Source organism: Polypterus senegalus, chromosome 11, assembly GCF_016835505.1.
Source record: "Polypterus senegalus isolate Bchr_013 chromosome 11, ASM1683550v1, whole genome shotgun sequence".
Taxonomy (NCBI): domain Eukaryota; kingdom Metazoa; phylum Chordata; class Cladistia; order Polypteriformes; family Polypteridae; genus Polypterus; species Polypterus senegalus.
Window position 1 is genome coordinate 34,476,611 of NC_053164.1, and position 12,222 is coordinate 34,488,832.

General features: G+C 38.7%; 1 protein-coding gene across 1 annotated transcript in view; it reads left to right on the forward strand.

Annotated features, from left to right (window-relative positions):
- The first annotated feature begins 669 nt into the window (after positions 1–669).
- Positions 670–12,222, forward strand: part of zmiz2 (zinc finger, MIZ-type containing 2) — a 78,644-nt gene continuing 67,091 nt past the window's right edge. Inside the window, exon 1 of the mRNA XM_039768326.1 lies at positions 670–1,165. The gene's annotated coding sequence lies outside the window, so the exon portion shown is untranslated. The remainder of the gene's footprint in view (positions 1,166–12,222) is intronic.

Here is a 12,222-nt window from a genome sequence, read left to right on the forward strand (position 1 = left end):
CTGGGAGGTGCAGTTGATAGCACTACTGTCTTGTAGCTCTACAGTTCTGGGCATTGCTTGTGTGGAGCTTGCATGTTCTCCCTTGTTCCTGCAAACTCTTGATTTATAAAGGGTATACTGGACCCAGACCTATCAAAAGTATGAATGTGACGTTTCATTGGCTAAGATTCCACCCAGTGTCCAGCTCTGATAATATGAACACCAGTTCTCTGAGATCCTGAATGAGATACAGTATGTAGTTTAGAAATGGAAGGACAAATAAGACAAATATCTAGCTCACAACAGTGATGGGCACTATACAAAAATAAACTGAACTGAATAATGAAACCGATCACTGCGGCATATATTTCACAATCAAAAGCTGCACGTTTAAACCTTCCAAGAAGAAGCACCCCTATAGCCTAAAAGACAAGACAATTTCATCGAGAGATCAAGTGATCAACTACCGGTCATTGTAAAGTGAATCTTAATACGGCGGTAGTGCGCTGCAGAGTAAAGCCGTTTAGCTTAATAACTAACCCCCCAGCCATTTATCTCGCACGACCATAACCAAAGCAGTGTGTCAGAGCCACTATGGCGTTTTTCACAGAGCCAGCCTCTGGGAGGAGAGTTAGCGGACGTGGGTTGTCTTGTCATATCGTGCACTTATCACTCTATTGCTCTTGTCTGCTGGTGAAGGCAGGCAAGAAAGAAAAGGAAAAAAATTGCTTTTTTTTTCCTCCTCCGACACACAAAGCCTCCACCATCGTGAGCTCATGAATAAATTACAGCAGCCCATTGTGCAATAAGCAGGGGAGCCGATCGTCAGAGGCAGCCGTCTTTCTAGCCGCTCTGCCGTGCACACTGCGGGCTCAATGCCGCCGCCGTCAGCCGCGGGGGAGAGAGCAGCAGCAACAACACGGGCCCTGCGGGAAGCAGTTGCCGCCGTCAGATAAAAGAGCCCGAGGAGGCTTGGGCTGTATTCGCCTTCTTGCTTGTCCACATACTCACGGAGTCGGTATGGAGCTCAGGTGTTGAACACCTTCACGCGCTTGATCTTTTATCACCACCCCCTCCCCCTTTCTTCTCTGATTTTTGAGACGATCACCGGTAAACAACTGAAAGAAAGAAAAGAAGGACGAGGCTAGCACAGGGTGTTTCACGCGCCGGCGGCTACCGCTCCGAGGTAAGTGCCAGATCGAACCGTGTGAGCTGGGGATGGAGAGAGGGCAGAGGAGCCGCGTGCAGCGGAACAGTCTCCCGGTGGTGTAGGGCCACGGGCTTCGAAGAGCTGTGAAGTGAATGGCAATTGACTTGATCTATCTAGAGACAAAATGTCCACCATTGTTTCACCTCTCCGTAGGTCTCCGCGGTTTGTCCTGTACTTTTGCGCCGAATTGGTACTCATCTGTTTTGTGTTAGTGCGGTACGTTTTGTAGGAGCGATTTTGTATCGGCTACTGCGACGCACGCGCTTAGTGTCAGGCAACGGTTTAACCCCCTTAGATGGGGGGAGAAAATGTACTAGGGTATGATTTTTTTTTTGTTCTGCGTTCCTTATTTGTGTATCTAATGTATTATAAGCAATCGAGTGATGCTTATTACCGGGGAGAGTGTCGTCCTACCTGAATGTCGCGGCTAGACAGAATGTGACCGACAAATGAACGTTACTACGAGCTGCTGAAGTACGAGTGCTCGTGGGCACCGGTGCGTGTTGTCGCCCGCGCTGCGAAGCCATACTGGTGTCGTGACTATATGTGCGTGGTTAAGCACCGCGTGGCCGCTGAGTAACAGATACGCACGAGTTAAGATCGCGCGTGGCTCACGAGCTGGTAGTGAACAGCCCCCTTTCACACCGGTCTGTGCAGGCCTTCTCTCTGCGCATGTGTGAGCGACGGTGAGATTCGAGACGTTAAAATAACCGCAGCGCATTCTTTACATTGCTAGCAAACGTGCAGGCGAAATAGTGTAGCTTAGCTATGGTTGTGAGTAGGAAAGGATGGCCTACACTTCTGTGGTGATAGTTTTCCATAGTGATTTTCACGTTTCACTAACCAACTTATTCTTTTACAGTATTTCATCAAATTTGCTTCCAGTCTGATAAAAAAGGTTTTTTTTTTAGTATTATGTCATTTTACAGTGGTGGGAACAAAATAACAAGCTTTCATTCTAACCGTCCTCTTAATCAGACTCAGCCATACCAGTACATTGATTATAAAATAATATTACCTTCCAAAGTGCCTAGAGACGGCACAGCAGTCCTGGGTTCAAATCCTGTATGTCTGTTCTCTCTCTATATGGATTTGACACATTCTCCAAGTATTTGTTAGTGTTTTCCCAGGTTTTCTACCACAGTCTAAATTCTAAATGGCCTCCATGTAAGTGTGTGCATTTGTGAAATGGATGTGTGAATGTATATACATCAGTGTACCTGAGTGATGTAATGGGACCCTATCTAGTTATGCCAAATGTTGCTGATATTGGCTGTAGCTCTTTGAGACACTAAAAGTGGAGTAAGAAGGTATATTAAATTAAATAATAGATCATTTATTGGGAGAGTTGTGGCTTCACAACGCAGTACTGTCAAAATCTGTAAGGATTAGGCACATTCTTTGTGTTTAATTGAGCTTTCTTCAGTGTTCCTCTCGTATACTAAAGAAATGCAAGTTAGGTGGAGTGGCACCTCCAAAATGGCTAAGGGTAAGTGTGCATGACAGAGTTAGCTTTTGTCTTGTGTCTGATGGAGTCAGGACAGGCCCTGACCCTCAATAACTCTGCATGCAAGAAGTGTTGTTTTTCAAATGGATGTATACATTCCGTGATAGAGGTGGTATAATGTCGCAGTGTAGTTGTAGGTGCTGATGCCTTGAGGCGCCATGGACTCGAGTCATTGTTTTGTGTGGTATTTGCATGTTTCTTCCTGCATTTTAGGTTAATTGTTGGCAATAAATTGGTGTGGTGCCTTCCTTCTAAGCAAGGTTTCCCATTTCTGCCTAATGTTCCAGAAAACAGCATTCCAAGATGAATTTTTCTTAATTCAGAACTTTTTCTTCCAAGGTAATATAGCTGTAATTGTTTTACATAATCTGTCCAAATACTGTACATTTAATACACTTCAGGATCACAGCATGTGCCTGTCCTGGTAGCATCAGGTGCAAGGCAGAAAACAACTCTAGAAGGTGCTTTGGTCTATAAGAGGCAGCAGTTGGATCATAGGAGATTAAACCCATGCAAACATCTTCTAGTAAGAACCCGAACTGTTAGTTGAACTGGGAGTAGTAGCTATTTGGTGCAATAGTGTTACCATGCTTAGAGGGAGAAAAATCCTGTTACCCACTTTTAGAGTCTCATGAAATGAATGGATGGGGGGAAAAGGGCAAGCATCAAACCACACAAAATTCCCCGTAAGTAACAGAGTCAAAACCCTTGGAGAAGAATACTAGTTATCATACTGTTACCTTACACCTTCCTTGGATAGGGCAACTTTTACGCTCATGTGGTCTGTCTCTTGTTCTTTTTAACTTTATGAAAGTGTGCAGTTTGCAAAAAGCAACCTTAGAAGTTACTGCTTCTCTTCCTTTTTATGTCCCATCTTTCATAGTGAACTTTACCTCAAGGCAATCTACAACCATATTTTCTACAACATGAGGCTACAGGGGCTAGTAGACCTTAAGAAGTATTTTGGTTAAATTGCACATGTGGTAAGATTGTCATCCCTAGCTGGTATGAAAGGCAGTTTTTTCACGTTTTAGAATGTGTCTTTTATTTTGGATGAACCTAAAATCAAGGCCCAACCCCCACAATTGTAATGCTGATTTCTTGTAACTAACAGTGACAGTATGGTGTGTGTGTGTGTGTGTGTATATAGAAGGACTAAGCTGTGGAAGAAGGAAGTGGGAGAATAGTCTGTCAGCATAAAATCAACTTGAAAGTTCAGAAAATAATGAATGTATGAACTGAGGATTTATTATTGCCAACCTAGTACACTTGTATGATTACAGAACATTGGAAATATAAATACATTAATTCTCAAATGTGCTTAATTGAACTCAGGGCTGATCCCAGCAGCTGTGGGTTTAAGGTGGGAAACAACCTTTGACAAGTCACCAATCAGTTGCAGGGTAATTTAATGCATGAACATTTATATTTACATTTATTTGCTTAGCAGGTGCTTTTGTCCAAAGCAGCTTACAAAAGAGGGCAGCATATTTAAGTAAACATCAGCCTTGGAGACTGTTTGGGTGGAAGTCATAAAGGACAAGGGTGTGAAATTGATTTTCATATGTGAAGAAGTCAAAACAAAATATAAGCTAGTTATAATCCTCTGATTTACAAAACTTTAATTCACCCAAAGAGGGAATCTTCAGATGCTTCTTAAATACATTGAGGAAGTCAGAGTTTTGAGTGGAAGTGGGCAGTTCATTTCATCAGCCAGGAGCTACATATTAAAAGAGTATGGACTGAGATTTGGTACCACACAAAAGTGGCATTACCAGATGCAGTTCAATAGCAGACCTGAGTGGTTAAGGAGGAGCATAGGACCTCACAAGTGCCCCCATATATATAGGTGCAGAACCTAAAACTACTCTGTAGGCCAACATCAAGGCTGTGAACGTATTACACACACACACAGACACACACACGTTGTCCATTACTCATTTTCAATTTACAGTCTCAAGTTAAACTATCCTGCATGTCTTTGTGCACAAGGAGCTATGGAGCCAGACCTTTACATAGAATAAAGCAATGGGAAACACAGTCTGCTGCACTAAAGAAACCTTTCTTTGGTCAAGTGAACTTACACTGATCTTCTGTAGTGTGGGATGGTGATATTGTTACACTGTTTCTGTAAAAGACATTTAGCTTAGTACAGTAATCTGATTGCAACATTTTGTTTAATTCAATGTTATATCTTATAGCTATTATTTTTTTTTTAATCTATCTTTTAAATAAAAAGTTAACTTTTTGTAGCTGTTGTGTGTCACTTTGGATAAAAACAAGTTACAAATGTATATATTGACTTTATAATTCCACAGCAATACATTTTTAATAAAATATTATATGTTGCCACAATTAATTGCATTAAGCAGATTAAGTCAATGTGCAGCATGGTAGTGCATTGGTCAGTGATGCTGCCTCACCTACACAGTCAAAAATCGTTATAGTATAGTTGCCATGTTTCCCTCATGTCTTTTTGAGATTTTTCTGCCTCATAATATAGACTTGCATATTAGGTTAATTTTTTTTCTCTCTCTCTCTCTCTGCCTGATGGTTTAGCAGCCATTTTCTAGCACATCCAGGTTGGCTGGTTGCTCCAATTTTTTTGAAGTATTTCAGCAGAAATGTTTAGCATTCTTGATGACAACCTCTTTTAGCTGCCTTTTATTATAACCCCAGGTCACAGGGGGACTGCATATTAGGTCACCTGGCAACACAGGGTTGGCTCAGTAAAAGTGAATGTGAGTGTGAACACAAATCTGTCTCACTAAGCACTTGTCCAGTTTTGGTTCTCACTTTGCATCCAACACTGACCCAAATGAGTGGATTAGAAAATGGATAGATCAATTCTGTTTAATTACCTCATATTTTTATCTGGATGATATACAAATCACAAGAGTACCATTTTAGTCATTTCTAAATTTTTAAACCTGCTGCACCTGTAAAGTAAGTTTGTTGTGCAGTGAACTTAATAAGCTGGCTCATTTACCAGCAGGTCATACTTCAAGTCACTCTTTGCACTTCTGTTTGTTGCATAAAATCCACCCAACATTTTTTAATACTGTGCACAGAGAGAGAGAAAGAGTTGTTAACATGTAGGTGAAAGCGAAAAGTGTCTACAGAATTTTAGGTTTTTGACCAGTTCTCATAAAAACTGCATTTCTGGAATGATAATTAAATATGGTGTGCAGAGTCAGTTTTAGTTCAAGGGATGTGTTCTGCAAAAAGGAACAGCAAATAATGTTTTCATGCTGCCTGTTTAGTTAAAGGGAGAAAGAATTTAGTTTCTAATTATGAAATTAGTTGCAGTGGAAACCCACAAATGCTCCCTGAAACCACAGTTTATCAGCTTATCCTTTATGATCTTTGAGCAGACTGATCCTTGGACAGCTGACACCACTTCATAAACCAGAATGTCCAGAACTCATTTGGATAAATTATGTTGACTTCTACAGCTAGTAAGAGGAGAGGCTAGTAAACTGTAGTTTAATTCTGTATCGTAAGTTATCTTTATCTAAGTTCATCAAGTGTGACCAATATTACTACTGGTACAGACCTCTGGATCCTTCTTTATAGAGTGAGCAGGCTTAGAAAGTGGATGGATGGAACGGGATATTTACTGATACCTCTTGAATAAATAACTGAAGCAATGTTTAAGTGCAACGTGAGAAATTAAGTGATGACATGTAGTGTTTTTGTATTCTTAATTTAATATTCTGCGGTTATGCTCTCTCATGTCTTTCTTTATTGGAGAAAGATTTATTTGTTGTCTGCAAACTGTACTATATTGTGCATCTTAGCTTTCCAGCTGCTGCTAGGTAATCTGTAATACATTGGCAGAGAGGCATTGTGAATAATGCTATCACAGTGTCATCTCCAATTGGTTCACTGCATCACTCTCCAGTTTGTCACATAAGTAAAGAATTTGTGCCTTTCTTAGCCCAAGGAAATTCATTCAGATATGCAGGTGTTTGCCCCTTGGAAAGTGCATTTTCAAGGTTAGATGGAATAAATCTGTGATCTCTTGTGTTCAATTTTCATTTTGTAGACTGCTACAATTTGAAATCACTTTTTTGTGGAGTTGTGTAAAGTGAACAGCTAGTAACATCTTTAAGGCCCTTACTTTTTAAGGGCATGTATGAAATGCATTTGCACATCAGCATTTTTTAGACATCTATGAAAAAGTAAGAGACAAAATTGAGATTTTGTCAGTTGCTGAAGTTTCTGCAATTCAGAACAACAGCAAACTTTTGCAGGTAGACTAGATTTGGAATGTGTTGTGTCTTGTGTGCACTAGACTTTATTGATCAATATATGTATAGCTGTTAAAATGTACATTTTCATGATAGAATAAAGCACTAGGCCATTTTACTTAATTTCTTATCCACCAATCCATTTATTGTGTGAATGCACTTTTTCCATTAAGTGTTTTTTTATGTTATCATTGGGCACATGGAGGAAAATAGCTTTGGGCAGGAATTGGTCCAATACCATAGACATATAGAAAACAACAGACCTACCAATTGACCTATCATGCATATCCTTTCGATATGGATAGAAACTTATGATAAGTTATTAAAGAAAACTTACACAGACATGTATGTACAAACATGCCACTGATGAGATGGTAATCAGGCCAGGAAGTTAACTCTGGCTCCTGGAGCTCCAAATTATCCCAGCAGACATTAGTAAAAACCGGATAGCTTAGAGTAAATTCTTTATTGGAAGTTTAAAATTTACTAGAAAAATTATGTCACTACAATAAACCATTGTAACTTTAACATTTTGCAGAACTGTTCAGAATCTAATGGCCACCTTTAAGTATGCGCTGAATAGTTGCTATTAATTATGCGTATAGATACACCTTCAAGATCAATTTTCCCCTCCTTTTTAAATGGGGGATATTAGGTGTGTCTTTTTCAGTAAGACAGAAGTAGAATTTTTCAATGAGTTGGCATATATAGTTTTAGTCTGTAGTAATTTTATAACAAATGTTATAAATTTAAGATGTTTGATCTTGACTGAAAAATAATTAAAGCACTTACTGGCGAATATTGTATTCTATTAGTGGGGATGACCAGGCAATTATTAATTTCAGTCTTAGGAGTTAAAAACTGCAGCAGAGTGTTTTTGCATAATCAGAAAAGAAAAGTACAGTATAAGTGTATGTTTTGTCTTAATATAGTAAATTGTGAATGTCAAAATATTTTATATTAGGCATTGAAACAAACTGTGAGATTCTTTGATGCTCAAACACCTGAAGACACAGCTCAAGTGCTGGTAGGGTTTAGCCCAGTCTTTGGACCTAGAAGGTAAACCGCAAGGTTGAAGATTTTTCCATTGCGCCAGATAGTACAAGTGCATCATTGTTTTTAAGGCTAAACCTTATACGGTTACAAAGCAAGTAAATGTTTTTATACATAGTTATAAAATGTAGAAGATTTTCACCATAAAAGCCTCTATATAAAATAAATGTTGCTTCTTTTTCTTTCAATTGAAAGTATAAAATTAAAATAAACATTGCCAGATTGACTAATTTAGTTTTGAGTTCTAACATATAGCTGAAGTTTTGTGTTTTATATTATTCCTGGGTCGATATTTAGACTGTTTCAGGCAACTAGGGCAAAGTTCATCTTCCTTCGTTTCTTCTACTGAGATGCAGTGGATCCTGAATTGAAATACAAGCACTTCATCTGTATGTAAAAAGGGTGAAATCTGATCCCAGGGTTTTAAAGTAGACCCTGTGAAGCTGCATTCTCTGACTTGGTGGGTTTCACCCTGTTGTCATGGTATCTGATCCACCATTCTGTTAAGGTCTGCCCTTAAAAGCCCTGGCTCCATTTGGTTGCTTGGGTGATTTGGATAACTTACTGCTGAAGTTCCTGGCATAGTGGTTTGCAAGAGACACAGCCTGCTGGGAGATGGTCCTTATCAGTTTTTGAGTAATCAGTGTTGCTTAGTCCCTTCATTTCACATGGAGTGTTCATTGTGCGTATGCTTGAAATTTTTAAAATCAATCAAATTTTCTCACTGGGCAAGTAACTATGTATTACAGTGCCCTGTATGTAGTAAAACTGAGTTGATTTAGATAAAAGTTGAATTTGGTTAATGACAGCCACTTTAGTGCATCTTTAATTTGCCTTCTGTCTTGATTTTTATGTTAGCTGGTGCTAAGTATGGGGATAGAATATTTCATATTGGTTGGTGCTTAATGTCACTTTAAAATCAGTAATTTGTGCACATAAATTTCATTTGAAGTGAACAAGCTTTAAGCTTTAGCATGCTCATGACCACCCTAACCTTTTATGGCTTCTGATGCCAGCCAGGGTAACATGACTGTGATAAGCAACATGGCATTGTTGTAAATCTTGAGTCAAATCTAGTAATTCCGTCACTACAAGTCAAGCTCACCAACCAAACTGCTTTGAGATTAGATGACCAGTAAAGGTTTTACAAAGATAAACTGGTTTTGGTAAAAAAAAAAAATGTATTTCAAATGCACGAAATAGAAAAGTGTGTCCGGTTTTCCCACATTACCACCACAACCCTTAACGATTGTGCCATGGCTGTCTGCCACTCTAGTTTGTGGCAAACTGTGGTATACTCCGTATGCAGACTAATTTTGAGACAAAAAAAATTTTGAAAATGTGTCTGGGCCTTCCTTCCATCTCACTGTTGTCTTAGAACTTTGGTTGTGGGACATTAAGGAGTAATGAAATGAAAGACTAGATTCATATAGTATTTGGAGAGGCAGAAGAGAAAAATGTAATGTTGCAAACCCCCCACTGATTACAAAATTTTAAAGACTGTTTTGGTGATAATACACTCTTGTGAAGCAGAGCCCAAAGAGTAATTTTTACAAATCCGTATTTTTTTCAGTGCAAATTAAAGGTTGCCAATTATTTATATGTTTCCCATCAGTTGAAAAACCAATATTTGACAAATGAGGTTGAGTATAGTCAGTTAGCCATGAAGACTACAACCAGTTCATACTAATTAGAATGTTGCTTACTTAGCCTTTTCAGATATTGCAGTTTCACCTATTGTATAATTCTGTAGAAATTTACAGATGATTAGATATTAAAAATTGAAGCTTTTGAGTAGAAATGCAAATTAACTTGTTGGTTCTGGTAGTGCTTACTGTACCATATATATGGATGTTTCAAAAAATTGCAAAAGAAAAGTATCAGCATTTTCATCAAATAGTCATTCTTTGTGTTTTGGTTGTTTGGTTCTGAGGTTCAAAGTTATCTGATATCAATATGAATTTTAATTTGTAGATCTGTGGGAAGTTTACATCATTTTATATGCATGCTTGTTTATTTTACACTGTTAACAAATTAGAAAAATGAATTCCTTCTGTTTTTTGTACCAACTTATTCAATGTATTCCTATTTTTACTAAGGGTGCTTCCACTTTACAACCCAGTGTGCTATACAATAATTTAAAATATAACTTTATTAGATCTTCTGAAATGAATTTATAGTCACGGGGAGGGGCGGATATGAAGAGGAACTAACCCTGGACAGGATGCCAGTACATTGAAGGGCCTACTCATGCACACACCCACATGGGGTCAGCATAGAGCAGATTATCCTGCAAGTGTTTGGCAATGCAGGAAGAAAACCAGAGTAATCCACGTGGGCAAAAGGAGAATGTGCAACCTCCACATGGACAACAACTGGGCATGGGGGTTCCAACATTTGTGACAATATGTCCATTCAAAGCAATGAAAATCATTATTATAATTAAAAAGCAGAAAATGATATCGCAAGCCTCTGCAGCAGCTCCAAGTGAAACCACATGCCTTAAAAAATGAGTCTTAGTTCTGATTTCAAAGCAGCGGCAGTTCGGTCCTCTATAGTATTGCTAAGCAGCCTATCTGGTGCTTGGAAATTAGTGTTGGAACTATACTAAACTTTTGACTTCAATATCAGTGCTAGCTTTTGGAACTTATTATTAGTACCACAAATGGTTCAGAAGCAAATAATGGATAACTCCAAACAAACCATCTTGTTTCATCACTCCTGGTGTGCCACTCAACTGCACACTGCTTCCCTCTTGATAGCTGTTGAATTCCCATTCACAGTCTGGGGATGGGGGTTGCACCTTGTGAAGTCGTGATCACACCAAAGCCTTTGGTCTGCATAACGGAAGTTTTTCCAATATCTATATTACCAATTATCAAGGGAAGAGGAGGAGGGGTATTGAGAGGAAAACCAAGCTGATGTTTACTTCTGGTATTGATAATCCCAAAATGTTGCTACTTTATCATTTTAAAATGTGGATTTTTCAGTACTGTCCTGTTAGGGATATTAAGTTTACTCTGGCATCATTTAGTGCAAGGCGGAAACCCATACCGGAAGTTGAATTTAATTCATTTTGGGGTATATGAATATGAGCTAGTGGTCAACAAAATGCACATACTGTATCTTGGAAAACAATCTTTGCAAACACAGGGACTACAGCGATATTCCCTGCAGATACAAACCCAGTCTCTAGGTAGGCATAATTGATAGCAGCAATCCTAAGATCGCCTGCTTGCATGACAAAAGCAGGCAAACACTTTCACGTCATTTGGGACTTTTTTTACAGTAGTCCTCAATAAATGCATTTTAGTCTTTTTAATGCTTTCTTCTAATATGTCTGCAGTAACAATTTAAAAGACTAAAGACAATCATATTTGTGAGACTTCAGTGGCACAGTTAGTACTGCTGCTTCAAAAAACCCAGCATTTTGAATTCAATTCCTAGCCCAGTAATTGCCTGTGTGGAGTTTCCCTATGGGATTATGGGTTCTTCACCATGTATTTGTTATGTACCTGTTTATCCCATGGGAACACCATAACACTTCTTCCTTAAAAAGCTGTGACCAATTTCAGTTGTCAAGTCAAAAGGCTACTGTAAAGAGTTTCCATGGGTTTACTCAGCCAGTATTCAAATTGACACAGTTTATTGGCATACGTAATTGGGGCTAGTGTTGCTGTTGGGATAGACTCTGAACTTGGGTCAAGTGGGTTTGAGAATGTGATGTTTGTGAGGCCATCATTAATGTTTCAGTAAAGTGGCATTGCTTACATGAGTGCTAGTGTGTGTGTGATAACCACATTTCTCAAACATCAAACCATATGTAGTGGAGTTCTGACAAAAATGAAGTACAGCTTGCCTATATAGATGCTGCCTTTGTTATTCTTCCACATGGGCACAGAAAGCGTGGATATCGTTAGTTTTTGGCACACAGTTTTAAAATAATATCTTTCATTACCTGCACTTTTCAAATGGAGTTAAATAATTTAAAAACAGTGCATCCATGATCATGTGTAGAAATTATAGTACTATTCATCTTGTAGATTCAGTTTGAATCTAACAGTCTTAATGGGAAGCAGTGACTAATACAGTGGGGGAAATAAGGATTGAACATATCAATATTTTTTTCAGCAAATGTATGTTTCCAATGAGGCTATTCACATGAAATTCTCACCAGACATTGGTATTCACTCAAGAAATCCAAAAATATAAAGAATTCA